This window comes from Etheostoma spectabile, chromosome 23, assembly GCF_008692095.1.
Source record: "Etheostoma spectabile isolate EspeVRDwgs_2016 chromosome 23, UIUC_Espe_1.0, whole genome shotgun sequence".
NCBI classification, from domain to species: domain Eukaryota; kingdom Metazoa; phylum Chordata; class Actinopteri; order Perciformes; family Percidae; genus Etheostoma; species Etheostoma spectabile.
The window spans coordinates 10024116-10029115 of NC_045755.1; the positions used below are offsets into that span (position 1 = coordinate 10024116).

The following is a 5000-nucleotide window of genomic DNA, read 5'->3' on the forward strand; positions in this document are numbered from 1 at the left end:
TCTCTCTCTCTCTCTCTCTCTCTCTGTGTGTGTGTATCTGAGACTCATTCTTGGGTATTGACTTCATTACAGGCAGCTTCCCTCAGTTGCCACCTTAAACAAGTACAGGGTTAATAATTACATTTTTATCACTAAAAGCAGCTCTGTTGGTCACGACGGAACACTTTTTTAAATCGACTATATGTATTTTTTTGTCTTCCTCTTGTGGAGGGTCTAACTGTCTTCAAATCCGTTTGCTATTGTGGGGCGAAAATCCGGTTTAGGAGGACTGATATTTTGGGGGAAAACTGCTGAGCTCCGCAAGGAAGTTGCCTGAGGCGGACAGGGACCCCAAGGAGGAGTGCGCGGAGGAGGCTGGAGACGGAGCTTCTCACCCTTCACTCTCTCGGATCAATTTGATTTTCTGAGGTATCTCTTATCCTATCAATTCGCATGTTTTTTTCCTGCATTCTGGCCAAATGCTGTTCCCTCTCTTTTTTTCTCGATTTTCTGTGGGTGTTTCTCTCTCATCCTGTCATTCCTCTAGTGATGGATTTCGATCGGTCTGTTTTATTTATTTTCTCAGTTTGTCTTGCTGCCTATCTTTTATAGAATTGTATTGATTTTTACACATTTTCATTTCACATGGATTCTGTGCAATAATGGTTAGGTGATGAAATGTCTTCCTTGAGGTATGCTTCACTTAGTAACTCAATATTGCGTGGCTATAGAGCACTAAAAAAAAACCTGACACGTGAAAAAACCTCCATAATTATACCATTGCAATGTTGCTTCTCTGTTTTTACTGTGGGTGACACTGTCTTAATCAGGGTGCAATCCCTATACCACCCCTGTACAGAAAGCAGCCAATGGGGCTCCATACTGCTATTGCACTTCTGGTTAGACCCAAACTGCATTTCGTTGCCTTGTACCTGTACATGTGTAATGACAATAAAGTTGAATCTAATCTAATCTAAAGATCATAAACTCCTTCACATCATGTAGTCTTATATTTCTGAACCTGTGGGCTGCGCTTTATCTCCAGACACATGGCTTAATCATGTCACAGGCATGTGTTTGAAGTGATGCATGAGCTATCTCTGTCTCTTAGTGATGTAATCTGGGCTGGGTGGTTATCCATATATATCTAAACACAATCAGAAAACAATATAGAAGATTTTCACTTGTAGATAACATTAATGGGAAAATAAGCATGTGTCCGAAACTGATTATCTTTTAGTATTATGCAATATTACATTGTAATGCATGTCATCTTTATTTATTTGAATGGGGGGGGGGGGGGGGGGGATCCACAAAGGTGTAGGGGGGAGGGGTGTATTTCCCCGTGATCTTGCTAAAATCATAACCAAAATCCATCATAATCAAAGTAATTGTTGAACAAAAGACTTGGAGAAACCCCTAGTTACAGAGAGGGAGAGAGGGAGAGAGGGAAGAGGACACGGCGGCAGGAATGCTATCACTTTCTGAAAAGAGCAGCATGCTCCCCAGAGAGATGAGGAGGCCTGCAGAAGACGATAGAGGCGAGAGGGAGAGGAGGAGACGATGGCAGAGAAGCAGAGGGTAGTAGAAATAAGAAAGAGGGTAAATCAAGAAAGGGAGACCAGTGGAGGAGAGAGGGAGAAATAAAGATGCTGGGGAGGTGAAGGACGACAGAGGAAGGGGGAAATGCTGGGAAGCCAGGTGTGGATAGAAGCGAGATAGAGAGAGAGAGAGAGCTGGAGTAAAACAGAAAAAAGACAGGATAAAAGCACAGTAGAGCAAGAAGTGGGCTACACTCACAGCCAGATGTGGGTGTAAAATAAGAGTGATGAGCCAGCTGCAGCCTCTTTGGCTTTAACCCTCACCGTCTTTAAACCACTAACCTTTACAGCAGAGGAAACCTCCCTCTTTGGGTTGTCTGCATCCTCCTTTTAGGCTGCCTAATGGGAGAAAACATCTGGTTTTTAAACCTTTTGTAAAGAGTCAGAAAATGCAAGCACAGGGAGGTTGCCCTGGTAGCGCACCTGGATGATCGCACGCACTGGTTACTGCAGTAACCATGTCATCCACCCTCTCTCTCCCCCACCCTTTCCCGTCTTCAGCTATTTTATCAAATAAAGCCCCCAAAGCTAAGATTACAGTAAGTCCTTAGCAGGTGTTTAGTACTGACATTTATACATAGAGACGATGATGTCACTACTTTTCACCCTCTTGGAAATGTGATAATTATCAGTGAGTGTAAAGGAGACATGGAACTTTTAATAACCTCATGGCCTTAGTTCTTTCATGAAACACATGTTTCACTGATCTGACTTTTTGGTGCCCCTCTCGAGACGTTTGCATGTAGTTACACCTCGGGTGTATGTTTTAAGTCATGAATGTGCTCTCCCTGGATTTAAGACGTCCTTTGGGTCAACTTAAGTTCATAATGTGGCTCCCTGTGTAGGAAGATCCGATTACTGCCCAATATTAAGAGCCGGAACGATGAAAAGCACGGGACATGATCAAGAGAAGCAGTGTGTGTGAGCTACAGTGGATCCTGTTAGATAATATTTAATTGCATTTGTTTAATGAATGAATTAAATTGTGTGTAGTAGAGCTTGATAACAGGGATCCGAACCCTCAATGGGACCCTTTGTGTGCTTGAGCCAAGAGACGACAAAGTGTTGAATAAACAATATTGTGGCGAGACCAATACAAGCTATCCTATATAAAACAGGGTTTTTAATCATAGCAGGCTGTGTATGAGTGGCTTTGACCTAATTCCATTTAGAGTGGAGAGTAACTGATACGTTAATTGGGACAGAAAAGAGTTATAAATGGATTCATTGAGAGAGCTGCTCAGGCTGTGATGAGTGCTGAGCCCTAAACCGGCTCACTCTGTGGGTGAAAAGTAGGCTTACTAAATATTACATTTTTGTGAATGATGCGTTGCTTTAAGTGTGTACAGTCATTTCCTGTTGTTTGTTGTTTTTTTTTGTTTTTTTTTAATTTTTAGGTAAGATAGTTGGAAAGCTTTTTGGAATAATAGTGTTATTATAATTTACCCTAAATCATCAGTAGGATCTTATTATATATATTATATGATTTAATATATTAATTTAATAATATTAGTTTAATAAATGTAATTATATATATACTGTATATGTGTATGTGTGTGGACATACATAAACATGAATCTAAATGTTATTTGTAAAGATAAATCCTTTCTTTAACATCAAATTAACATCAACAGATAAAGCTACTGTTCAACATTTTAACATTAAAACATGATGTATAAATATATGAATATGTCAACAAGTATTTTTTTAACACATTAGTATTGAATGCGCCATAAAAAGGGCATCTAGGCTCTAGGCTGCCCCCACACGTTATTGTAGACCCAGTTTAATGTGCAACTCAATTTTATAATCACATATAGTAAGGGATCCCTGCTCCTGGCTAAAATACTGAAGACCCCTGCTCTAAGAGAATACAAGCAATGGAATGAACTACTAGGCTAATTAGAAGGCTAAATGGGAATTGTGTGGGGAAAAAAGGCCACCTCAATAGCAAAGCGTGTGTGTGTATTGAGGTAAGCAGGACGCCTATAATAAAGGATGATGGCCTGAATATGTAGAAACGGTATACTAAAATAAATGTCGACCAAGCAGCCTTGTATGGCACTGGGCTGAATTCGATGCAATATCTTGTGTAATTCTTCATTCAGATTTAAATTTCTCTGTGCATTGCATCATTACTAAGAGCCAAATATTCCTTGCTAGCAATATCGTCAATGCTCTATTTCCTAACTTTAGATTATAGGAAAAATGTAAGGGGAAAAAAATAACAATTAACTCTCCTTTAAATACTTATTTAGGGATCGAAAGGTGCAAATTGCTTCCACAATCTGAAGAAAATCAAATCAGCAATTTTGGATCATGAGAGGCGAATGAGAAAATAAATCCCCAGGGCCTCGGCTAATGAAAACACATTATTACTCTATTGGTTTGTCACAACCAATTTCAGTCCCAACCCAGACCAAGTTATAGCACTTTTTAAGGACATTAACATTAAATCTACCTGTTGTGATTTCCAGCTCTCTCTCTCTCTTTCTGTGTGTGTGTGTGTGTGTGTGTGTGTGTGTGTGTGTGTGTGTTGTGGAATGTACTGGATATAATGTGTTCATTTAGCTGCAGCAGAAACAGTAGGTGTTTGAATGATGCAACACACTTGCTCCGGAGGCACTGCTCTCTGTATTTTTTCACTGTATCTGTTCCTCTTACACTTTTTCACATGGTTTCTCTTTCTAGCTCTACTCCCCTTTTCCCCCCTCCTTTTCGCTCTGTTCCTCTCTCTCTCTCTCTCTCTCTCTCGCTCTTCTTCACCTCCACTGCAGCAGGTAGTCTGTGTCTTCGTGAGAATAGCCCGAGGCTCTCTCCAAGGTTCTCTGCTGTCATTTTAGCAGCTGTTCCACTCATTGATATGCCAAGAGACGTGTGTGTGTGTGTAGGTGATTACAAACTGACAGACTTTGGGTTTTCAATTATAAAATGGCAGTGCACATTTTGACAGGTCTGCTAGAAAGACCCGTGTGAGGGTGTGTATTTCTGAGTTGTTTTTTGTATGCCTGACTGCATTTTTGCCTTGCCCGTGAGGCGGTTTACACAAGTTTGTCAGGTGGACTGTTCATCCCTGCAGAAGCTTGATGTTCACATCTCACTGATACTTAGTCATCCTCTCTATGTCTCTCTTCAACAGGCTCTACTGAAGATGTGACCTGTGGATTATAGGCTCAACTCCTGAACTACATTCCTACTACATCCCTGCCACGTTTCTACGCTACCACTCTCTTCATCACTGTCAATTCTGGAATATGATTTGCTCATGGGGCTTGGCTAGCTCCACCCCTGGGGTCGTTTACCCCTCCCATTTTGACCAATAGGAAGGCCCTCCTTCTAATTATTTCCAAAAAACACATCCTCAGTTTTGGAATAGCTATCCGAAAGCACCGTTTAGTATCACCTTGGCTCTTCTTTGGT

General features: G+C 40.9%; 1 protein-coding gene across 6 annotated transcripts in view; it reads left to right on the plus strand.

The window, feature by feature from the left end:
- Window positions 1–5000, plus strand: part of grm8a (glutamate receptor, metabotropic 8a) — a 311638-nt gene that overhangs the window by 274 nt on the left and 306364 nt on the right. For 2 of the 6 annotated variants that reach the window (XM_032505016.1, XM_032505017.1), the window contains exons 1-2: window positions 44–408; window positions 4720–5000. The exon at window positions 4720–5000 is cut by the window's right edge and continues 558 nt beyond it. The gene's annotated coding sequence lies outside the window, so the exon portion shown is untranslated. Of the gene's footprint in view, window positions 1–43; window positions 409–4719 lie in introns of those variants that run through there. The other 4 variants (XM_032505018.1, XM_032505013.1, XM_032505014.1 and 1 more) reach the window with 3 other exon arrangements.